Source organism: Gastrolobium bilobum, unplaced genomic scaffold (assembly GCF_033153095.1).
Source record: "Gastrolobium bilobum isolate Gb01-03AN ecotype WA unplaced genomic scaffold, APGP_CSIRO_Gbil_v1 utg22743, whole genome shotgun sequence".
Classification (NCBI taxonomy): domain Eukaryota; kingdom Viridiplantae; phylum Streptophyta; class Magnoliopsida; order Fabales; family Fabaceae; genus Gastrolobium; species Gastrolobium bilobum.
Genome location: NW_026898290.1, coordinates 23,303 through 49,900, shown reverse-complemented (window position 1 = coordinate 49,900; position 26,598 = coordinate 23,303). Strand labels below are relative to the sequence as shown.

General features: G+C 37.2%; 1 pseudogene; it reads left to right on the top strand.

Moving 5' to 3' along the window:
* Nucleotides 1–12,569: 12,569 nt before the first annotated feature.
* LOC133314524 (putative leucine-rich repeat receptor-like protein kinase At2g19210) lies at nt 12,570–25,192 on the top strand (annotated as a pseudogene).
* Nucleotides 25,193–26,598: the final 1,406 nt, after the last annotated feature.

The following is a 26,598-nucleotide window of genomic DNA, read 5'->3' as shown; positions in this document are numbered from 1 at the left end:
GAGGATATGCTTTTCTATGTCATGTTTGATTCTGGAGCCACCCACTCCTTCATCGAAATTTGTTGCTAATGGGGTACATTTACCCATTTGTGAGTTGGCGCTCCCACAGGCAGTGAAGACTGCCACTGGAGACATTGTTTCTACTTCCTTGAAGTGCAAAGAAGTCAGATTCATATATGAGCAAGAAGAGTATATGGTGGATTTGATAGTGCTTGAGGGCATGAATCTACACATTATCTTAGGTATGGATTGGCTGGTCCGATATGGTGTGATGCTAGATTGTTGTAGCAGAAGGGTTTTCTTTGCTGCAAAAGGAGAAAAACCGGACAGTTTGTACTTGACGGCACAAAAATTAAATAAGGCTCTAAATGTGGGAGATGCAGGATACATTATCCTAGGAGGACTCGTAGGAGACTCCAAAGAACCTACTGCTAATATTCCGGTTGTATGCGAGTTTGAAGATGTATTCCGGAAATTCCTATTTTCCACCTGGAGAGAGGGAGATTGAATTCTCAATTGACTTAGTACCTGGTGTGGGGCCTATTCCAATTGGCTCCGTGCCGGATGTCACCAGTGGAGCTGCTGAGCTGAAGAAGCAGTTAGAAGAATTATCCCGCAAGAACTTTATCAGACCGAGTGTATCTCGCTGGGGGTACACCAGTCATCTTCGTGAAAAAGAAGATGTATGAGGTTATGCACTGATTATCGACAGTTAAACAAGGTAACAGTAAAGAACAAGTATCCTCTACCACGCATTGATGATCTGTTGGATCAGCTCAGGGGTGCTTCAGTGTTCTCAAAGATTGATCTTTGTTCCGGATATCACCAGATTCGAGTAAAAGCAGAGGATATTCTGAAGACGGCTTTCCGATCTAGATATGGGCACTATGAGTATCTAGTGATCCCATTTGGGCTTACTAATGCCCCGGCCATGTTCATGAGTTATATGAACCAAATTTTCAAACTACATTTAGATCAGTTTGTTGTGGTATTCATTGATGATATTCTGATCTACTCCAAAAGTAAGGAAGAACATGCAGAGCATTTGAAGATAGTTCTACAGATTTTAAGGGAGCATCAGTTATATGCCAAACCATCCAAGTGTGAGTTTTGGTTACATGAGATCCAGTTTCTTGGACACGTCATATCATCTACAGGAGTGGCTGTTGATCCGAGTAAAATTGAAGCTGTGCTGGATTGGGAGAGACCCAAGAGTGTTACTGAGATCCGAAGTTTTCTGGGTTTAGCAGGATACTATAGGCGGTTTATTAATGGATTCTCCAGAATTGCCTTGCCATTGACTAAGTTGACCCGAAAAAGGGTGCCATTTGCATGGACCCTTGGGTGTGATGTGAGTTTTCAAGAATTGAAAGATAAGTTGACTACCGCACCGGTTCTGATTCTTCCTGATCCGGAGAAGAGATTTGAGATCTATTGTGATGCATCCAAGTATGGATTAGGGTGTGTGTTGATGCAGGAGCGAAAGGTAGTGGCCTATGCTTCTAGACAGTTGAGACCACATGAAGAGAATTACCCTACTATGATCTTGAGTTAGCGACCGTGGTTTTTGCATTGAAAATATGGAGACACTTCTTGAACCTTCAAGTTTTAGTGATCACAAAAGTGGCTATTCGATCAAGTGCTTGATGAAGGGATCCAAAGGAGATGGAGAAGGATTATGAGTTTGACCTTCAGTATCACTCGATGGCGAATGTCTCATGCCTGAAATACTACAAAGCATGATGATTGCAGAGTTAATTGTCCCGAAGGGACCAATGGTAGAAATTCGTTAAGGAAAAAGTGTGGCCCAAGTGCTTGATGAAGGGATCAGATGGGTCATATGGGTAAGTACACCATCCACCCAGGTGCAACTAAGATGTACCAAGATTTGAAACAGAATTTTTGGTGGTCTGGGATGAAGAAAGACATAGCCCAGTTTGTGAATAAGTGCCTTATTTGTCAGAAGGTAAAAATTGAGCATCAGAAGCCTTCTGGTTTGCTACAACCACGACCTTCTCCACAGAGCAGCTAGCCAAACTATATGTTAGAGAGATTGTGAAGCTTCATGGCATTCCCGAAAGCATAGTTAGCGATCGGGATCCGAAGTTTACTTCACGCTTTTGGGAAGCGTTACATGAGGCCTTTGGTACTCAATTGAGATTGAGTACTGCTTATCACCCACAGACAGATGGTCAGACAGAGAGGACCATTCAGACACTGGAGGACATGCTGAGAGCGTGTGTGCTTGAGCAGGGTAATACTTGGGACAAGTACCTGCCACTGGTTGAGTTCTCCTACAACAACAGTTATCATGCCAGTCTGGGCATGGCTCCTTATGAGGCCTTGTATGGCCGTAGGTGTAGAGCACCTACTTGTTGGACGGAGATCGGAGAAAGACAGTTATTGGGGCCAGACTTGGTCCAAGAGACTACGAAGCAGATTGAGATGATCAGAGATAGGCTGAAGAAAGCCCAGAGCCGTCAGAAGAGTTACTATGATGCCAAGCACAGACCCCTTGAGTTTTCTGAAGGGGATCATGTATTCATCCGACTATCACCTACTACAGGTGTTGGGCGTGCCTTGGGAGTGAGGAAGTTGAGTCCACGGTTCATTGGGCCCTACCAGATAATAAAGAGGGTCGGACCGGTGGCGTATCAACTTGCTCTACCTCCCAACTTGGCGAATTTACATGACGTTTTCCATGTGAGTCAACTCCGCAGATATATATCTGATGATTCACACATTGTACAGTATGATGACATAGAGGTTAAGAAGGACCTGAAGTTCGTTGTTGGACCTTCTAAGGTTCTTGCTCGAGATGAGAAACAGCTTCGAAATAGAGTTATTCCCATGATCAAGATCCAATGGGAAGGATTGACACAAGAGGATGCCACATGGGAGCGGGAGGATGATATTCTCCGGCAATATCCCGATTTTGATATCAGGTATGATCTGATTTTGAGGACAAAATCTTTTAAAAGGTGTGGTGAATATAATAACCCTAATTATATGACTTTTAAATTAGAGGGTTATAATGAGGACCTTATAGTCATAAATGGAATGAGCATAAAATTATAAGAATTTTGATACCCATATTGAGGTATTATGCACAGATGAATTTTTATCTGTTAAATTTGACTGCTGACGTAATAACAGTTAGTAGAATAGCTCCAAGTTAGAAAATTATAGTTAGAGAGCTAATCTAATGATATAAACATCATGAATGAGGTTAGGATATGATTTGGTGAAGATTGATACCCATATTGGGGTATTTTTGAAAAGTCACTTCTGCCGGGTATTTTGTACTGCTGTAGCAGCATCCGGTAGAATCCCGGAACAGGAAAAAGATAAGAAAATAGAAATAAAGACCAATATATGCCTAACAAGTCATAATTAGACCAAAAATGTTAAAGTTAAGAAGATTATGAAATTCGGGTACAGTTAAGAACACCGGTAAAGACTACAGTGCAATTAAACAACTGTTAGTGGATCTGTGATCTACTAATCAAAATTTTAAGTTATGAACATGATAATTAGACAAAATTAATGTTAAGTACTTAAAGTTAGAGTCTTGAGAGTTTTCGGGTAAAAATTTGACGACAGATCAGTTAAAAATTACACCGGGTCTCACTAAAGGACGAATATCACTTAAGTGACATGGCACCCCTCATTAGGGCACCCTCCTCTCCTTCCCTTCCATTTCTGATCAGCAGCCCCTTCACCTCCTTCTCTCTCTAAGTTTCAAAATTTGAAAACTCTCTCACTTCTCTCTAAGATTTCTTCACCTAAATCTCTCTAAACCACCAAACTTCCTTCACAAAGATTGTTCCCCTCACTCTCCTCTTCACAACCATACCATTTTCATGGTGTGAATCAAAAATTTAGTGTCCCTTATCATCCCAAAAAATCCATGGTTTTGTGGAGAGCAAAGGATATGGAGTTGTGTTCTTGAGCTCTCTTGAAGAATCACACTTGCTTGCTTGTTTCCTTTGATTTTTGGGTAAGTGTTCTTAAATTTTTTTCATGAAAAATATCATCTTTTCTTCTTATGTTCTTGAGCCTAACTCATGAGCATTTTCATGAAGGTGTGTGCTTGCCTAAAGGTGTGTTCTTGGTGGAAAAAGGTGGAGACTTGAGCTAAAGGAGAAACCTTGAAGATGTAAGCTCCCACTTGGGAAATATGAACCAAAAAGCCTCCCTTTTTCTTGTTGAGTGCCTTGGTTTTGATATGTTCATGAGGAGAATGTTGTTTAAAATTTCGTAATGTCATGGTTTGATGATGATTCTTAGGTGTGTGTGTGTTTGGAACCATGGAATGATGGATTGGATGACTAAAGGTGCCACCTTTGGACCTTTGAGTGATGTTCATGTAAAAAGATGACCATGAACTCAAAAATGGACCATGAAAATTTCAGCCATATCATGTAAGGATAGGGTTTGATGACAAAAAAATGTGATTAAGTTGTTAAGTGCGGAAAAATGATTAGAAAGATTAACTAGGTGGGTTAACTCTAAGTAAAACTCACTAATCATGATTAATAATGGCTAAAAATCCTAATTAATATAGCTAATCAAATCTGCCCCATAAAGTACATAAGGGTTTAGTTGTGTTAAAATTAAGGAGATGATGAATTAGGTGATTGATTAAGGGTAGAGATTAATTAACAAAAGTAATCAAGGATTTAACTCTAAAATTGGACTAAAGTAAGGTTTAGGTACACTAATTAAATAATTAGTAAAATTTAAGTATCATGACATAATGGGACTAAGGATATTTCATAATGTGACTTAGTAATAGAAAAATCCAAGAATTAATGTGAATTAGGATTTATAATCAAAAGTAATTAAGGTTTGTTAAGTAAACACATTTAAGGCTAAGTAACCAGTTTTTAGGAAAAATTGGGGAGAGCATATCTTCCTCCACAGAGGTCATATAGGGATGTGCCTTATATCAAATTTAAGATTGAGATGTTATCTACGTGGCGTAAAAATTTGGTATCAATTGAAGATATATTCCATTCTGTATGTTCGTTTGAGTGAGGACTGCACAGGGAGGCATGTGCAGGGGCGCTGTACATGGCTGACACTTCCATGAATTTTTTTCTCCCTCAATTATTACTCAAATTAGGCTCATAATATGTCTAATTAAAGATAAAGGTGTCTAGTTGTCTACATAAGAATTTTAGAGCAATTGATTTAGTATAATTTCCATAATCGCAGAAATGGTAAAGGATGTTTAGGGCCCTGTTCGGAGTTGGCAAACAGCTTTGTTTGTCCAACTTCAAATGGTGATAACCGGAGCTAGGAAACTTCAAATGAGGCATATGATACCTTTTTGGAAAGATAATTGAGACTATATTAACATACTAAAATATGAGAATTTATAACAAGTGAGTCACGATCAGTAACTAGAAAACAGAAGCATGTACAGTTATGGAAAAACCGTAAAAGTGATATTTAAGCTAAGTGGGCTTAGGGGAACCCTTAGTAACTTATAATAATCATAAATATGACTTGGATGAGTTGAAAATAATCTAAGTGAGCCTTGCATGTGATTCTAAGCTATGTAAGTAATTGAAGATTAAAGTGGCTTGTAATAATGCACTAAAATATGTAATAAGTAATAATTGGTCTAGGCTTGTAATGGGCATATTATTGGCATATGAGTATGAAAAGTGGAATCATTAAATGATTAAGTCATGGATATGACTTGATTAATTAATGTGTAATTAATGATGTGAATGGTTCCTACTCTAGGTGTGCCTAGAGAACCGTGCACTTGAGGATTTTGTTGGAGCATACGTATTATATTGGAGTGTGGGCTTGTGCTAAGCTCCCTAAGGTAAGCTCCTAGTTCTAGTTGACTCATCTCTCTTGTGGCCCCACCATGATGGTGGGCATTATGGTTATATTGTATGAAAGTATATGGTATGATGTATATGTGCATTCATTCACATTCATATAGATGTTATATGATCTTGATGTTATGATGATGCACTGATGATATATGTTATGAGGATCCTGGCCAGTGATCATGGTATGTAGGCTGCCTATGACTTGACTCTGGGAGCTATTTCATACTGAGGTTATGTTGACTGTCTATGGCTTGACCCTGGAAGTCACACATGTGTAACCGTCTATGGCTTTGACCCTGGGGTTACACAAGGATGATATGATGATGCTATGTTTATGTTGTATGTCTGTATTATATGCTTTATATCTGACTTGTTATGCAGGAAGTGGGCTCAGGGGTTAGAGGATCCTCTATGAACCTTGAGCTTACTGAGATGTTATTATCTTACCCCGTTTGGGGACATCATTTCAGGTACCCAGAGTAGTGGTGATGCTTCTAGGGGCAAGGCCCCGCATTGGAGTAGTTGATGATGCAGCTGATGATTTTATATTATGTTTAGATTTGATTTTGGCATGTAGACTTGTTAACATGCTTAATTATTTTATGGAGATTATTGTATGTATTTTACTTAGGCTCATGATAGTATTCTTAGAGCCATGGATTATTTACTGATACTTTTATACTTCGAATTAATATAGACTTGATGCATGTATTCAGTTAATTTGGGCATGGAGCCTTATTAGTTGTATTGACCCATTAAGGGGATTGCAGTCCGTGTGGGACTTGCAAGCTATCTGTTTAAATTGTTGTATTAATTAGGTTATCTGTATGTATGGAATCATGTTTCTAGTTATCCGAAATACAGCCGTTATGCTGTCCGTGAGACTCCGTCAGGAATGGCACTTGATGTCATATCTTGATGGTCAATGGCCACTAATACTGGCTCATGGGATTAATTAGTAGATGTATATTCAGATTTACGCTTTCGCAGTATCTGACGTGAACGTTTTTAGAAATGTTTTTATTAAATGTTTTGGAAAAAGTTTACTCGTATTTTTATAAGATGCTTTATTCCTTTTCAAATAAAGTCTTCCGCTGTGAATGTTAAATATCATGTATGTTAACAACCGGAGTACTACGGGGTGTTACTAAGAGCATCAGCTGGTAAAACACAGTTCAGTTATCGTGAGGAAAGGGTTGTGATAGAAGTTTAGTTAAGATTAATTTCAGAAAAAAGTCAAGTAGGTGTTACGGGTTCCATGTTTTCATCCCTTTGGTTAACCCTGCTTGGTAGCATATTTTACAAGTGGATTTTGCTCCTTCCCTTGTTTTGCTATAGGTAAGCAGAGGGTAAGGCCTTACTCTCCACGTTACTCCATAGTACTTGGAGTTATATGCAAGGAAACCATGCTGCCTTCTCAAAAGAGAATGGATTCACATGGCAGTGCTCCCCATTCCAGGTGTTTCTCCCTTCTTTCTTCAGGCTAAACTACCCCAGGATCTTGAGAATGCTCCACACGCCCTTGTCAGTGTTTCATCAACCGAGTGGTCCCGGGATGAGGTTGCCAGCCCAAAGGGTTTCACAAAATCAATAAATTAAACCAAAGAGCAACTCAAAATTCATTTATAAAATATGTGTTCCTTACAAAGTTCTCCTAAGACAAATGGGATTACTTCTATGGAACCCTCACCTACTTAGAGGAAGTTAGCTCCTAGTGAGCATTTTTACAAAAAGAAAAACAAAGAGATGATGAGTCCTAGGATAGGCGCTGATGATGTTCTTTATGAGGATTGCTTGTTCCTTTTATAGGGTTCTTCATTTGATCTTCATTGTTCCTTTCATCAAGGGTCTTGCTTTGTTTAAATCCTCTCCAATGGTAGCTTTGCTTCTTGCCAGCTCAGCTCCGAATAGAAATTATCTCCAATGGTAGCCTTGCTTTTTTGCCAGCTTGGCCTTAAATGGAAGTGGTCCCCCTTGCTTTTGGCTCCCTTTGTGAGTGGGAGTATCGGATTCAGGGAGGCACCTCCACTCCTTCTACTGCAGCTGACGTGGCGGCTTTTGATTGCTCAGCTTCTTTGCTTTCGTACTGTAGCAGAGGTAGCACCTCCACCTTCTCTGATGTGGCTGACGTGGCGGCTTCTCATTGCTTCCTTTGACTGCTGTTGTACTACAGCAGGCTTTTTTCCTTTCTGCGCAACACTCCTTCTTCTCTCTTCATTTTGTGGTTCCTTCTGATGGGCCTTAGGTGTCCTGAACAAAGCAAACTGACCCAATAGTCATATGAAAAAGATAATGTTAAATTTGCTCCAGGTCTACCTTAACTCCCACTTTCGGTATTGCTCTGGTCCACTATTCAAAACAGTTGCTCTATATGGAAAGAAGAAGGTTGAAGGGAGTGATTTATAACCAAAACATGGGTTTTGTGGAACAATTTACACTTAATGGGCCTCAACTCTTGAGGACCATCACAGGTTTAGCTCCAATTAAACCACTATCGGACAGCAACTCAAGAGTGTATTTTCTTTGATTCAACACAATTCCCTGTTGTGATCTTGCAACCTCAAAACCCAAGAAGAATCGAAGGGGTCCAAGATCCTTGATGCTAAATAAATCATCAAGATGACTTTTGACAGCTTGTATCTCACTCATGTCATTGCTAGTCAAAATCATGTCATCTACATATATAAGAAGTGCAGTAAATGAGTCATGATTTTGTTTAGTAAATAGGGAATAATCAGCAGTAGATTGGACATATCCCAGTGTAAGAAGCTCGGTAGTTAATTTGGCATTCCATTGGCGTGAAGCTTGCATAAGTCCATAAAGAGACTTTTCAAATTTGCAAACCTGATTTGGATTGGGAGAAACAACACCTTCTGGTATGGACATGTACACTTCTTCTGAGAGATCTCCATGAAGAAATGCATTATTTATGTCTAGTTGCTCTAAGAACCATCCACGAGAAGCTGCAACAGCAAGGAGAAGTCGAATTGTAGTCAACTTGGCAATTGGTGAAAAGGTTTCAAAATAGTCTACTCCTTCCATTTGATTGTAAACCTTTGTCACAAGCCTTGCTTTGTACCGACCAATTGAGCCATCTACATTATGTTTTATTCTATAAACCCATTTGGATCCAATTGATCCACAAAGGTCCATGTCTTATTGTGATCGAGTGCATCAATCTCTTCTTGCATTGCACAGATCCATTCTTTAAACTGAATAGCTTGTTTATATGTTTGTGGCTCAATAAAAAACTCACATTATAACAAAATTTTGAATATGCATCAGAACAGTGATTGTAAGAGATCACAGAGGATAAAGGATAAGTACAAGTACCAGAATTTTCACTGGTTTTGGGAGCAGAAGCTGACATGTGACATTGGAAGTCTTTGAGGTATGGAGGAGGTCACTTCATTCTAGTGGATCTTCGTGGAGCAGTGGGAGCAATGGAGTGTTCTAAGTGTGTAAGAATCTCTTCATTTGGAATATCTGCTATAGTTGCAGATTGTTGTTGTTCTTGCATAAGAGGTTGTTGTTCAACTAGTGCAGGACTTGGAGCAGATGACATATTATGGTTTTGTGGAATGCTTGCATCATATGAAGTGTATGAGTCAACTGTGAGAGGCCATGGAGTGTCTTGCTTTGAATTTCCTGAATCAGAAAAAGGGAAAAACTTCTCATAGAATATGACATTTCTTGATAAGAAGATTTGTTTAGAAGACAAACCATAGAGGACATAACCCTTAACACCATCCTTATGTCCTATAAAGGCACATCTCCTAGAACGTGGATCAAACTTTGACCGACCATTGTGAATAGTAGAGGCATATGCTAGGCATCCAAAATTCCTTAAATGGATGATGATAGGTGGTTTGCTATATAAGAGCTCAAAAGGTGACTTATTGTGCAGCATTGGTGAGCATAGTCGATTAATGAGGTAGATAGCATGAGTGATGCAGTAAGACCAAAAACTTTGGGGAAGTTTACTTTGAAAGAAAAAAGCCCTTGCTGTGTTTAAAATATGTTGTTGTTTTCTCTCAACAACTCCATTTTGCTGAGGGGACTCTACACAAGAGGTCTGATGCAGTATTCCTTTATTTCTGAAAAATTCATGCATTAAAAACTCTGGGCCATTATCACTTCGAAAACATTTGATAGTAACATCAAACTAATTTTCTATAAGTGTTACAAATGCTTGTATATGGCTTCTAGTTTCGGATTTTGATTTCATAATAACACCCCAAGTAAAACGAGTGTGATCATCTACAACTATTAAAAGATAACGATGTCCATGAATGGAACTAAGAGCACAAGGTCCCCAGATATCAATATGTACCAAGTAAAAAACATGACTGGAAATAGTAGTACTATCAGAAAAGGATAATCTCTTCTATTTTTCCAAATGGCAAATATCACATGGATCATCCAAGTTTTTACATGAAACAAAAGGAAACTGAGCCATCATGGCTTTTATTACAGATTTTGAACAATGTCCCAAACGTGAGTGCCATTCATCAGAAAAAATAGATTGTGTAATAAAACTGCTATTATTGAAATGAACAGTATCAATTGATAATTCCTTTTTGTCAGGAATGTTGTTGTCTTGACAGCCAGTGCCTCGAAGAACATACAAGCCCTTCTTCAAGTCAGCAGATCCAATCATCTTTTGAGATGGCATTTGCTGAATGATACAAGTTGGATGCTGAAAAATCACGCGACAATTAGATTCTTTTATCAACTTAGTGACTGATATTAAGTTCACTTTGAATTCTTTGACAAATAGCACATTTGTTAACTTGAGAGATTCTGATAGTTGAACAGTACCAGAAAAATGGGAAAAGACTTGACTTCCATTTGGCAAGAAAATGGCAATAGGCTCAATCTTATGAACATAAGACAAATTCATATATGAACATGTAATATGGTCGGTGGCACCTGTATCTAAAATCCACTGTAGATGAAAAGTACTTGAAGAGGATTCTGTTTCTGCATTGAAAGTTTTTGCTTGTATCATGTTGCTAGTGTGAGGTGATCCTTGTTGGAGTGAATGTTGAATCATCTCAAATATTGTTTGATATTGATGATTGGTAAAACCATCTGCAGGATTTTGCATGTTCTCCATCGAGTTTTGCATCTGATCCTTTGACACAGCTGCTACATTAGCCTTGTGAGGTGCCTCCTTTTGCTTATAACCAGGGGGATACCCATATTTCTCAAAGCAAGTCTCCACTGTATGACTTGTTTTGCCACAGTATGTGCAAAGCCTTGAAGGACATCCTCTTCCTCTTCCTGTGAAAGTGCCACGACCCCTACCACGTATTTGTGATCTACCTCTGCTCTGTGCTTGCTCATCAGAATTATAGAAGATTTTGCGAGCTTCTTGATTAGTAAAAGCTCCTTCCATATGCAGCTGTCTCTCTTGCTGCATTACCAAGGAAAAAGCACGATTCACTGAAGGTAATGGACTCATTAGCATTATTTGAGACCTGACAGTCAAGAAATGATCATTCAGCCCCTTGAGAAAACGAATCGAGTAATCCCTTTCTCGCACATTCCTTACCAAGGAAGCACCGACATGACATTTTTAAAAAAATTTGCATGTCAGACACCGACACGCGTCAGACACGCGGCCAACTTTTGTGGACACGTTGACTATTTTGACACGCGATTTTGACCGTGTACGACACGGTCAAAGGGTAGAAATGTAAAAATTTTGGAATTTTTATAAAATTAAAATATTTATAAAATACCTCAACACTATCCACGAGAATCACTTCATATTCGATGAGAAAACAAAGTTTCAGCAAAAAAACTAGAAGAAAAAGAAGAAGAAGCTTGCGCAGAAGAAAAGAAATTCCAAAGAGATGTTCCCGTTTAACTCTTGTGCTAAAGATACAAGCTTTCATAGATATTGGCGGTGAAGCTCTCCAGCCACCGTATTTCTGCTTTCTGCAACTCTTGGTCTAGGGACTCTAAAGCTTTTGAGTGTAAGATAGAATAAAAGTAGGTTTAACTCCTGCTATCCGTGCGCACTTGAATGGACCAATAGAGTGCTATTGTTTGACACCTTGTATTGGATTCCGTTCTTTTTTCTTTTTTTTAAAAATAACTTGGTCATGTCATCTTTTAAGTGGCTGTTTAATATTATTGTCAAGTTCTATTGTATGAATTTTAAAAATAAATTTATTTATGCCTTGCTTTTTTAAATAAATTTTAAAAAAATGAGTAAAAATAAAATATTTTGATTATATTATTTATTATGAGTTATTATATGTATTAAATATATACTACATTATATATATTAAAAATATTATTTAATATAAAAACGTGTCCTAAAGTGTCGAAATCTAACCATTTTGAAATTAACGTGTCGGCGTGTCGTATCGTGTCGTATCTCGTGTCCCGTGTTGGTGTCGGTGCACCGTAGTTCCTTACTTCTGATGCTATTGAACAGCAAGGATGAACACACTTGCATGTTGGAGTTGGCTGTAAAGCTTCCAACTCATCCCATAGAATTTTCAACTGTGTGTAATAATCTGTCACAGAATTATCACCTTGACGTAATTTGTAAAGATCATCTTGCAGATCTGAAATTCTGAAGATATCAGCTTGTGAAATCTCTCTTTGAGATCGTTCCAAACATCTGAAGCTCGGTCCATCCACAAAGTTGATTGAGAAATGGATTCGGTAATTGAACGATGTAACCATGAGAAAACCATGGTATTGCACCTTTCCCATGCTGCATACCTTGGATCTGAAGAAGTTGGAACTGATATGGTTCCATTTACACAAGAAAACTTGTTCTTCGACACTAATGCCATTTTCATGGCTCTGGCCTAACCATGGTAGTTCTTACCATTCATCAAAGTTGAAACCAATACAAGTGAGGGATTCTCATTGGAATGCAAGAAATAAGGACTTGCCTGATCTGAAATGTCGATAGAAATCCATTTCAACTAGCTCAAAGGGTGGGAGTGTTCAATGCCTTATAAAGGCCACATTAGTTGCCCACACAATCAATGTGAGACTATATATCTCAACACGCCCCCTCACGCAAGAGCCCTTTGGGCTAGAAGCGTGGAATTGCACAGGCCCAATTTTTTGGTTTACCTTTTTGTGCTTTTTTTTTTTAATTCCACTTTAAAGTGGGGGCGGTGAGGATCGAACTTGTAACCTTATAGTCACTCAAGCTCTGATACCATGAAACGAACGAAACTCATGGAACTCATTTGAGGATGAAGAGAGAAAATAGAAACTGAATATTTCATTGAATTAATCAATCTAGAAACTAAATATATAGCAAGTTCAATACATAACAGAAAAGACAGTTGTTAAAACAGAAACCTAACTAACTGAGTTAAACTAACTAACTAACTAACTAACTGAGTTCACAGAAACCTAACTAACTGAGTTAACTGATACTGAACATCATGAACTCCATTTTGTTATGCAGTTAAGGTCCCCATACGTCCTCAGTGTGTGTGTTGCTCTGCTCCAACCCCAGGCTCTTGCTGCAAGTGCTGTACTAATTCTCCAGTTCTAACGCAGAACCTTGGTCAATCTACATGATGAGTAGAACATGCCTTTATATATAAGACCTAGTTATTATATTTATACCTATTATGTTATGTTTGAATAAGAGGACTCTAGTCTTCTACTGAAGCACTTGACAAATTCTCGAAATGAAAATTTCAAGGAATTCTCATTTTGAATTTTAATTTTCTATTGAATGTTTCTTTCACCTAGATAAGACGGTGGATTTATTTGAAGTATTTTTTTTTAATTAGCTCAAATTTCATGTACTTATGCATGTTCGTACGCAATCACAATTCCAAGCATGTACTCTAATCTATTCTTGCTACCATTTGGATTGCGTTTCATTTTACATCACTTTCTTCAGTTCTTGTGTAAGAGTTTGGGTCTTACAAGGTCTACATCGGTGCATATACCCCGCAAAAACTGGATTTACATATTTGTTTAAGAAGAGCACATAAGAATTGGAATAATACAAATATTTGCACATGTCATGATCGCTAAGAGTAGTAATCGTTTTCTTTGCCATCAAATTGGATACAAGCTCTTCACTACAATGGGCTTGCACAAATCCCAATCAATGACATTGAGACTATACTCTTATGAATATGCATTTGAAAAGCCCACATGACAGTTGGAGATAGGGCCCTTTGGGAAGGGAGATTAAAAAACTGAATCTACCAACATTTGAACAAAAAGATATAAAATTAAAAGGTAAATAGATTGTTATGTTATATGATTTAACGTAACATTTCTACTCTCACAATTATACATAGGTTTCATCCTTTTCTTTTTCTCTCTCATCTCCATTGTGAGAGTAGAAATTATTATGTTACATAACAATTCATTTATCCAAAATTAAATAAGGGGTAATCCACTGTCGTGTTACACAGGAGTCTTTACCTCCTGTGAATAAAATGAAAACTGAGCCCCACATTTAATTAAAAAAAATTATTAGAGATGAAGTTATCTTCAATAAACTTAAAATAATATCGTTTTGAGTTATAAGATTAAAAAATTATAATAATAAATATTAATATAACTCTAAAATAAATTAGAATTAAAAAAATATTTTCTTTTAACTTTAAAATAATATCATTTTAGACTCACCAAAGATAATTTATCTCTATTAACTACAAAAATATTTTTCCTTTAAAAAAATGGCATGGATTTTTATATATCTAATGTAAGAACAAAAATTCTCCTACAAAAAAGCATCGATTACCCAATTAAAATTAAAAGTTCACCCTAAACCCTCTCAGCTCAGATTAAAATCAATCAGAACTTTCAAATGGTACAAAAATAATTTAGCTGTTCCGAAAAGGATTATTGTAAATTTGTCATCACTTCTTGTTGAATAGAATTGACTTTGCACCAATGTTGAAGGGCCCAATCTTCGTCCTTTTTTTTTGGGGGGGGGGGGATTAGGCAAATGGATTTTTATGGTTATCTACTTCTTCTAGTGCCATAAATTTGATTGAGTCATTGGCCCCAAAACTTGGCAAGTATGCCTCGCAATTGCAGCTGTTGACAATCTAGTCTCCATTCTTGACAACTCAAGTTGCTAACATTCTCTCCGTTTCTTGGCTATACCATCCAATGACAATTTCACATCGCATTCAATTGATTAAAAGCTAAAAACTACTACCACGTACAACCAAGTCGGCAGGTTAAACAATTAGCTACATTTACTGAAACTATCAAATGACTCAATCTCATTGATTTCATTCACTTTCACTCCTATCAAAAACTAAGGTTAAAAATGAACTCGGAACCTCAGGCACTAATTAAGGGTGAATAGTCACCAATACACAAGGCATCTCGTAAAATCAGGTATTATTGGTGACTATATAGAGTTTTACCGGGATTTTTTTTTTTTGGAAATCTTTTTCTTATGATGATGTATATAAGTTATCTTATAATCGTAAAACAAAATAATAAGAGAGACCCACAAATGATTAGAGAGAAAAAAAATAAAAGTGGATCCACCTTTATTATGTGTGTATAGGAAAATAGATTATCTCATATTGAATAAGATAAATATAACTTTTTTTTTTGCAATAAACGAGTAAATTATGCTTATTGATCACTGCAATTTGTTTAATCTTCCAATACAATGCATTTTAAATATCGGGCGTTTGGTAGAGGAGAAATTTTTTTTATCCGGGAATCTCAATTTTCAGAAAATGATTTTTACATTCAGTTTACGATAATATCTGAAAATTAAAAATTTAGAAAAATTCAGTTTTCCGAGAATCTCCAAGAATCCCGCATATCAAACGAGCCCCAAATTCTTGAAATTCCTTGAGGACAAGAGGGAAACCGCCTCTCCATCGAAAGGGAATTAGTCTAATCTTTTCTTTGGTGACGGAGGTCTAATGCACCCTCTGTTTCAATTAAGACTAGTTGTTCTTTGACAACAAGGTGACTTGTATGGGGATAGTTACAGGTTTTTTTTTTAAAAAAAAAATCAATAGTGTCATAAACCACGTCCCATAAGTATAAATTTCTCAACCACTCCATACTGCTCTACAATAAATCCCTTGGCTTTTTCTTATCACAAAACATATACAGGGTTTGATAATATCTGCGTATAACAACTAGTGAATTCTTCCTAAGATTGCATGGCTGGTAAATGGAGATTCCATTTGGCTTGGAGCTGCATGTTTTGGTTTGTCCTTTCATCAGTGTATGCCATTGTAGAATTTAATGGAAAGTCCGTAGTTATGGCCACAGAGAAGAACTCTATGCATCACAAACAAGGCAGAAGAAAACTAGATGATGTAGCTGGTGAGTATTTTCACTTTTTCGTTGTGTTTTTACAGGAAAAAGAGGAGTGAAAATTACAAATTATGAAAAGTCTGTTGACGCGACTCCACACGCACGGATGTATCACAGTACAAATGCCAGAGAATTGGCGCTAGTTGGCGCCAGAATGGCGCAAACTAGCGCCACCAAGATAATCAGCGCCAAACATGAAGAAAACTGGCGCCACTCATGAAGCAAACCAGAGCCACATTCATCACAAATTAATGGCGCCACTAGGCGCCCAAGTTGAGAAAGAATGGCGCCACTAGGCGCCCAAGTCAATGAAGAATGGCGCTAGTTGGCGCCCAAAAGGTGAAGGATGGCGCCAACTGGCGCCAGGTTACGTGAATCAGGTCCGACTTTTCATTTTGAGATAGAAGCGCGGCGCGAAGTAGCGCCACATCGGCGCCAACTGGTGCCGGTTTTTGGGAAATTATATCGTGCTGTTCCAGGGGTATTTTTGGAAGAAGGAAAAGAGTCCTATAAATAAGATCATTTTGACAGAATTAGGATTCAGACCTATTTCTTCAAAAGGAGACCGACGACAGAGCTCAGGAGGATTCTTCTACAGTTCTTCTTCTTCTCTTTTCTTCTTAATTTTATGTTTTTGAATATTGAATTATTTTTAGCCATGATTATGCTTGGCTAGTTTTCTTTAATTGTAGTTAGGGTCACAAACCCTATGTGAACCCTTGTTACGTGGATTGATTTATAATTGCTCGTTTATATAATTATCTTTATCTCTACCTTGTTCGTATTTGATATTTTATTTATTAGGATTGATCACTCTAATAGTTGATAATAGTCTGAGGGTTAGAACCCTAGATAGGGATATTGGGGTTTTCATCCTGAAAGGCGGTAGGATAACGGTTCGTATGCATGCTAGGAATAGATGTGTATTGAATTGCGGATGCCTAAATTATAGAGTTCATTGCTTAATTTTCATGAGGGGTTGCTAAGGGATTAGGATTCCAATTGGGGATTAAAGGGTTAAATTGCCAAGGGATTGAGATTTAACTAATTATTTTAGATAATAATTTATCCGAGTAATTTTATAAATTAATGTTGTAAATCAATCCAAAGTAAGAAGTGGGGATCATAAGGTGAGTGCGCTCTAGCTACAATACCTTTCTCATATTTTTTTTAAACCAATTCTCATTGTTATTGTTTTATTTCTCTTAAATAAAAATATAAAAACAAGTCTTTATTTCTTATTGTTACTTAAAAATCAATTCACAATTTTTACAAACAACAAACCGAGTTTTCCAACTTAAGGGGACTGGTTATTGTAGTACTTGGTTTACAATCCCTGTGGAGACGATACTCTACTTACTTTCTATATTACTTGTGTGATCGGTATACTTGTCGGAGAGCATCAAGTTTTTGGCGCCGTTGCCGGGGATTGCTAATTCCAATATTACAAATAACCGTTGATCTTTGCGATTGAATTTTATTTTTTTTATTTTTAATTATTTTATTTTGTTCTATCTTGTTTTGTGTTTGCAGGTGCTACTAATTATTTTGTTTTCTGAGTTTATGCGAGGTAGACCTGCTCCTACAAACTTTGTATTTGATCCAGAAATTTCAAGAACTGAGAGGAGACTGAGGAAAGTTGCCAAGCAGATAATTTGGGAAGAATTCAAGAACATACATGTACAACTAATACAAGAAATGGCGGGTAACAACAACGCAAACAACCCACCTCCAAGATTGTTGGACACCATTCTGACTCCGGTGTTCAATAGGCCAAATTCAAGTATAATCAGGCCGACGGTGGAGGCAAACAATTTTGAGCTGAAGCCATCTCTAATTACTTTGGTGGAAAGGGTTCAGTTTTCTGGTGCTGAGGAGGAAGATCCTCATGAGTTCATAGATCGATTTCTGATGATCTGTGACACTACCAAGCACAATGGAGTGTCTGCTGATGCTATCAGGCTGCGATTATTCCCTTTTGCTGTTAAGGAAAAAGCTCTCAGATGGATAGAGAGGCATCTAGCTAATAGTATCCTGACATGGGAAGACTTGTCCACAAAGTTCTTTGCCGAGTTCTTTTCTATGGAGAAGTACAACCAGCTGGTAAATGAGATCGCAAACTTCTGCCAGTTTGAAGGAGAATCGCGGTGTGCAACCTGGAAGAGATTCCAGGAACTTATCCGGAAGTGTCCGCACTATGAGGGAGATGATGACAGAAAGGTAGCAATCTTCTTTAATGGCATCTCTCCTGAAACAAGATTGGTGATAAATAGTGCAGCTGGAGGTTCTATTCGACAGAGTACATCTGAGCAAGGCATTGACTTGATCAAGAAACTTGCAAGAAATGAGAATGAGAGCTTCCCAGTTCAGGCAAGGAAAGGAGTAATGAAGCTGGAAAGTAATGATGTTATGCTTGCTGAACAAAAGCTGTTGTCCAAAAAGTTTGACAGCTTGAATGAGAAGTTTGAGAAAATGCAAGTGTCCAAGGTTCAATCAACTTCTGTGATGTGTGAATACTGCAAGGAAGCTCATGAGTCTAATGAGTGTCCCACTCTAATGGGTGATAATCCACAGCAGTTGCAAGTGAATGGGGTTTGGTATGAGCAGAAACCCCAACAAAATTTTCAAAGAAATCAGAGTTCTCTTGGCAAAAGTAATTTTCAGAGGAGAGGTCAAGGAGGTGGTCTTGATTATAGCTCAAACAACTTTCTGCAACCTCCTCCTATTCCACAGAAGGAACTTTCTGATTTGGAGAGATTAGTTGGACAAATGGCTCAACACTCCAATGCTTTTATGGAGGAGACTAGAGCCAATACAAAAAATACAAATGCTTTCATGGAAGAGACTAGGGCTAATACCAGAAACATGAGTGCTTCAATCAGAAATCTGGAGAATCAAATTGGCCAGCTGGCCAAGCAAGTTGCTGATAGAACTCCAGGTAATTTCCCTAGTAACACAGTCACCAATCCAAGGGAGGATTGTATGTTTGTCACCACTAGAAGTGGCAAAGTGGTGGCTGCTCCAGAAAAGCCGAGCATAAATGTGGAAGCTGAGAAGAAGCTAGATACTGCAAGTGAGCCCACAAAAGAAAAAGAAATTGAAAAACCTGCGGAAGTGGAGAAGCCAGTTGAAAAGAAGAAGTTTGAGCTAAGTCCTGAATATGTGAGAGCCATGGCACCCTATCCTGAAAGGTTCAAGAAGGATGCTCAGAAGCAACAATATGTCAGGTTCCTTGATATATTCAAAAAACTTCATATCAATCTTCCATTTGCTGAAGCCTTGGCTTGCATGCTTAATTATGCCAAGTTCATGAAGGACTTGTTATAAAAAAACGCAAGCTGCAGGAATGCCAAACTGTAACACTCACTGAGGAGTGTAGTGCCATCATACAGAAGAAATTCCCACCCAAACTCAGTGATCTAGGGAGTTTTAAAATTTCTATTGAAATTGGGGATACAAAAATTGGCAGGGCATTATGTGATCTTGGGGCTAGCATTAATTTGATGCCCCTTTCAGTTTGTAAATCCTTGGGGATCACCGAGTTAAAACCCACTTTGGCATCTCTTCAACTTGCTGATAAGTCTTTGAGGAAGCCTAGTGGTATTATTGAAGATGTTCTTGTAAAGGTAGACAAGTTCATCTTTCCTGCTGATTTTGTAGTGTTGGACATGGAAGGGGGAGCTGAGATGCCTCTTTTGCTGGGTAGACCTTTCTTGGCCACTGCTCGGGCACCGATTGATGTTGAAAACGGGAAGCTTGAGCTAAGAATGAATGATGAGACCGTTACCATCAACGTCTTTGATTCTCTAAAACAGTCTTCTCATAAAGATGATTGTTTTAGTCTTGAAGTAAAAGAAAAACAAAGTGCAGCAGATGATGCCAAGGAAGATGGTGCCATAAAGGTGGATTTGAAGGAGTTTCCTCAACCTCAAAAAAATGTCTTCTTGGATAATAAGGAGGCAGTGATTGAAGCACTGAAGGAAGAGGAAGCTGGATTGAAAAATAAAGATCCTTTTTCCCATACCAACAAAATTCTCAATGAGGATGATGACAAACCTGGGAGGAAATCCAAAAGGAGGCGTCATCCTATGCTGAAGAAGGTACTGAGAAAAGAAGTGGTGAAACTCTTTGATACGAGTTGGAAGAGACACCGGGAGCTGAAATTTGACAAGAGACACCGAGACTCTATCGCTCGAAAAAACCAAAGCTTCAAAGAGTTCCTCACATGGATTCATGGTTTGGAACAAATCTGGGAATGGTGGTTTCATACACCAAGGCATCCAGCACCACCAAATCCTCCATTTGCTGAATCATCCCACGCTGCTAAAGGGGATGACATGGGGGGTTGATCATATCTCCTTGCTGACGGAGTTTTTGTATATTAGTTTATTTTTCAGTTTTGTATTTTTATTTTTTTTTATTTTTTTTATTTCGTGTTGGTTTATTTCTCTCTGATGTTTTACTGTGTGCATTATAGTTTATTCTATATGTCACTGTTTGTTCTATTGTGTAGGTTTTTCTTCTTTCTCGTGGTTTAGTTATTGTTGAGGACAACAATTCTCTAAATCTGGGAATGGTAGGCAGGCTTGCACCTGAGAACTGCAATTCTTCTATCAGGGGAGATACTCTAACTCTTTTAATTTTCTTAGTTAATTTTTATAGTTATTTTGTGTGATATATATAAAAAAAAAATTGAACATGTTTTCTGAGCAAGTCCCAGGTTTAGATATGCTTTCCCTAGTTAACTTGCCTGATCCATCCTAGGAAACATGTTTTGTATGAACTTCTGGCATGATATTGTATGGGCATGAGTAGACTTCATGATTGCTCGTTTGTCTGAATTTGGTGTTTGAATGATTAATAATGCCTTATGTTTCTTTTGGAAGTCTAGTTTGACATCATAGCTGGTGAGGTTTTGTGCTTAAACACTTATTTTATTCTGAGAGACCTCATTGTTATAGCATTCTAGAACTTGCTTTGTTTCTCTAAGATGCATGCATTGGTTGATATGATAAAAGCATTTTGTTCTTGTTAGCTATTGGCAAAAAATAACCACCTGTATGAATTTTTCCATTGCTAACCCCTTTGAGCCTGAGCCTTTTTGTTCATAATTCCTGCTGATTGCTTAGCCTATATCCATATAACTTACCTTGATTGAGATTGAATTACTGATGTGTTGAAAATAAACAAAGAAATTGAGGTAAGCTCCATAGAGGTCAAGTAATTAGAGGAGGAAAAATTTCATATATTCCCTTAAAACAAAGGTAGAAAAAGAAAAGAAAAAGCAAGAAAAAGGAAAAAGGATGAATGTAAAGAAAAAAAGTGGTTGATAGGAATTAATTCCCGAAATTCTGTGGGAATCTGAGTGGAGCAAAAAAATCATTGAGTTGAATGTGTTAAAAATGAAATAATACCAGTTTTTCAATCTCATTGTTGTTTGAGCTACTAACCATAAATTCCTACCCTTAAGCCTAGCCAAGTTACAACCTGTGAAGTCCTTTTGATCAATTATGCATGTGTTAATGTTCCTCATCTTTAGGAACTTGAGAATATGATCAAGCTTATGGTAATGTTATTGTTGTGATGGATTGAATGATTGTTACTCCCTTAAACACTTGAGTGCTGAGCGTTATATGATTATCTTGTGAGGGGTGTTCAAGCTAGATTCTGACATGTTCATGAGAATAGAAGGTATTGTTAGGAGTTATTTGCATTGATTCAGTCATGCTTAGCATAATGATCTCTTGATTGTCTGTGTGATGTTGTGTTGGAATAATTGATTGTTTCCTGGAGTGAGTCTTGTACATTGCTGGGGACAGCAACGTTTAAATCTGGGAATGATTTGATGTGCCTCTGGCAAATGTGGTTTTTCCATGTTAAAATTGATAAGAATTGAGTCATAAGAGAGCAATTTAAATACATATTTGCTATTTATATTGATTCTTTCTATGTCAATAATATTCACCTTTTAGTTGTGTTTTTACAGGAAAAAGAGGAGTGAAAATTACAAATTATGAAAAACCTGTTGACGCGACTCCACACGCACGGATGTATCACAGTACAAATGCCAGAGAATTGGCGCTAGTTGGCGCCAGAATGGACCCTTAGCTTTATATAGACGTTTTGATATTGGCTCAACAACTGATGAAATAGTGAGGTGAGTTACTTATAAGCAAAGTCTCTATATACATAATTAGGATTCAAGTTCTGTTTGTCAAGATAAGAATTAAATTTAACTTACTTTGATTTGGTTTTTATGTTATTTGATAACATATAGGTTTGACAAAGATTATTATGATCGAATGTGGTTTCCTTACAACTTACCTGATTGTACACCACCACTCAATACTTCCTTCACCATTGACTCCTTGAACCATAGTAAATATCACCTGCCATCAACAGTAATGAGAACTGCTGTGAGGCCTAAAAATGATAATGATTCACTCGAATTTGAATTTGACACCGGATATCCTACTTCAGAGTCCTATGTTTACATGCACTTTGCTGAAATCGAAGATCTTCAGGAAAATGAAAAGAGGGAATTCGACATTACATTGAATGGAAAATTATGGGCTGAGTCTGTAACACCTATGTATTTGCACTCAACTACAATAGATAGTGAACAGTCCATTAGGGGAAACAAGCTCGTGTTCTCTATGCACAAGAAACCATATTCCACCCATCCTCCCATTCTCAATGCAATGGAGATTTACATTGTTAAAGATTTCTTGCAGGCACCTACAGACCAAGAAGATGGTTAGTTGTTTCTTACCAGCTCCTTCTGTTTTTGGTTGTTTAAAGTTAGCATAACTGTTAGAAATGTATTAACAGTACATAATCATAAAAAATGTAATAAAAATCTGACATCTTTCCCTTTTTTTTCCCAATAGCTAGAAGTTTTAGTATAGTTGGCATATAGCATAGTATGAGATCTTTGACAAATTGATCTAGATTTCGATCATGTGTTCCTCATTCTTCTAATTAAAAAGGTTGGATTAACACACAAGGTGAGTGGATATTGTCCATGCTCTTAGTATGAGCAGCATGTTACTATAAAATATTGGAAAAATTAACAAACTTTGAACATATGCTTGTGAGAATTGTAGTTAAGGCTATCATGGAAATCAAGTCACACTACATGTCAACGTCTTTGTTGGGTAAATCATGGCAAGGAGATCCTTGTGCACCATTAAAATACTCTTGGAACGGTCTCAACTGCAGCAATAATGGATATGATTCACCCAGAATAACTGCACTGTAAGTTTAATCTTCCAAAATTCAAGAATTGGCATTAAATAAAGGAAGACCAACATATTTGAACTGCATGCAGAAACCTAGCCTCCAGTGCATTGGGTGGCACAATAATTGCCTCATTTTCGGAGCTCAAATTCTTGGAATCCTTGTGAGTATTAAGTTATGTACAGCATGGCGAAATTCGAATATTTCAAAAAAAAAATGGAAAAAGAAAATAGTACATTTCTTCCCTGTCATTATAGTTGACAAGGGATCCCTTAAGCAACAATTCTTAATCAACAATAGTTAATTAAGCTAGAACAATGCATTGTTTTTCAGGGATTTATCAAACAATAGCTTAACAGGTCCAGTGCCTGATTTTTCACAACTGCAATACTTGAAGGCTCTGTAAGTTGTAATGATTTCAATATCTGATATGTCTCATTGGAAATCAAATAAGCCATATGACATGTGCTGTCTTAGCAGCAATTTGTCAGGGAACAAGCTTTCAGGTGAAATTCCTTCACTTCTCAAGGAAAGATCAAATAATGGTTCACTTTCATTGAGGTTTGTTTTCATTTAACATCATGATGTTTGGTTAGTCACTGGCCTAAGCTAGCTATGAACCTTCTTAAATCTCTTAAGTAAAATTGATATGACTGTAGTGTGGATGGATATCCGGATCTCTGCCTGATGGCCCCATGCCAAGAGGACAAAAAGAATATTGTCCCACTTGTTGCAGTCATTCTTTCATCAGTGGTCTTTTTAATTGTGCTGGGTACTGCACTGACTATCATTTGGAGATGGAGATGCAACAGAAAACCAGGTCTCAGAATAGATATATTTGTTTTACTTTCGGGCTAAATTAAGGGTGTCGTAGTTATTGATTTCAAATTGCAATATACGCCTCCTATGTATAAGCCCAAACTAACATTTTGCAATCCAAAATGACTAGGAAAATTATAATTAATAAAAATGAAAAGGTAACATATATTTAAGTTACAATATATAATAGACATGAGGTTTATGATAATCATGAACTTTGATTACTTTGTTTAGCATCAAAGCAAGCTGTGAGATCAAGCGAAGAAATTGTACTGAAGTCAAATAATAAACAGTTCACGTACTCTCAGATAGTAGCTATTACCAATGACTTCGAGAAAATTATTGGGAAGGGAGGATGTGGAATTGTTTATCACGGTTCCTTAAATAATGGCACACAAGTTGCTGTCAAAATGGTGTTGCCAAAATCACCACAAGGTTCTCAGCAGTTTCAGACTGAGGCATGTTTCTTTCCATAGGAGTATAAATGGTAGGGGTAGGTTATATTTACAAACTTTTTGTTTACAAACTCAACTAGGTATTCCCGAGAATACATTTATAGCCGAGTCTATTCCCGAGAATACATAGTTGAGTTTTTAAGAATTTGTAAACAAAAAGTTTGTAGATATAACATTTCCCTAAATGGTATATTTTGAATTTAAAGAATTGTTCTTGCTAACATACATTCCTGTATTTGCAGGCTGAACTCTTAATGCGAGTTCATCATAAAAACTAAGCTTCCTTTCTTGGATACTGTAATGACGTTGGACACTCTGCCATCATCTATGAATACATGGCTTATGGGAACTTAGAGGAGTATCTGTCAGGTATATTCATTTGTTATTTGATTCATTTCATGCTTACACAATTACTTGATTAAGGACTGAATTCAAGAAAACTTAGATGCAAAGAGAGAACCATTGAGTTGGAGACACAGGATTCAAATAGCAGTTGATGCTGCTCAAGGTTAGCATAACACTTGACTACGTTACTTGAGAAAACCTGATAAGGATAGGGTTGCTGTCGTTGATGCTTGGAAGCATTATGACTTCCTTTGTCAAAATTATATTCTCAATGGTCTAGACAACACATTGTATAATGTGTATAGTACTTTGAAAACTAGTAAGGAACTATAGGATAGTTTGGACAAGAAGTATAAAACCGAGGATGATGCCTTAAAGAAATTCATAATTGGCAGATTCTTGGACTTCAAGATGCAAGACTCTAAATTTGTTGTGAGTCAAGTTGAAGAACTTCAAGTGATTGTGCATGAAATTCATGCTGAAGGAATGTCTTTTAGTGAGTCTTTCCAAGTTGCTACTTTCATAGAAAAATTACCAAATTCTTGGAAAGATTTCAATAATTATCTCAAGCATAAGCGCAAGGAATTGTCACTTGAAAATCTAATCATAAGATCGAGGATAGAGGAAGATAATAAGATTTCTAAAAAGAAAAGTGGCAACAATCTTATGGTCTCTAAGGCCAATATTGTTGAAGAGGGATTAAAGTCAAAGAAGCAGAAATATTATGAAAAATGAAATGTAAAGAAAGGAAAAGGCAAAAAATTCAAGGACAATTGTCACAATTGTGAGAATCCTGGCCACCGTGCAAGGGACTGTTAGAAGAAACAAAAGAAAGATCAAACGAAGCCACAAAAATTCAAGAAGAAGAAGACCACTCAAGCCAACATGGTTGATATTGCTGATAAAGTTGAATATCTGAATCTGGCAGCAGTGGTAATGGAGTGCAATCTAGTGGGAAGATACTAAGGAATGGTGGGTGGACACTAGTGCCACCAGACATGTCTGTACAAACAAGTGGATGTTCTCTTCCTATACTCCTACGAAGAATGATGAGAAACTTTATATGGGTAATTCATCTACTTCAAAAGTTGTAGGTGTGGGGAAATTGGCTTTGAAGATGGCATATGGCAAGATAATGACACCCAATTATGTGCTCCATGTGCCTAATATTCGCAATAACTTAGTTTTTGAATCTTTGTTGAGCAAGAATAGTTTTAAACTTGTATTTGTTTCTGATAAGTTTGTACTTACTAAGAATGATGTGTATATAGGAAAGGGTTGCCTTAGTGAGGGCCTTTTCAAACTGAATGTGATGACTGTAAGCAATGACAATAATATTAATAATACTACTACTTCTGTTTATTTGCTTGAGTCTTCTAATTTATGGCATAATAGATTAAGACACATTAATTTTAAATCAATTAAGAGTTTAATTCATTTAGATTTATTGCCTAAATTTGAATGTATAAATAATAAATGTCAGGTGTGTGTTGAATCAAAAAATTTGAAATTACCTTTTTCATCAATTGAAAGATCAACCGAGTTGTCAGATTTAATACATACTGATATATATG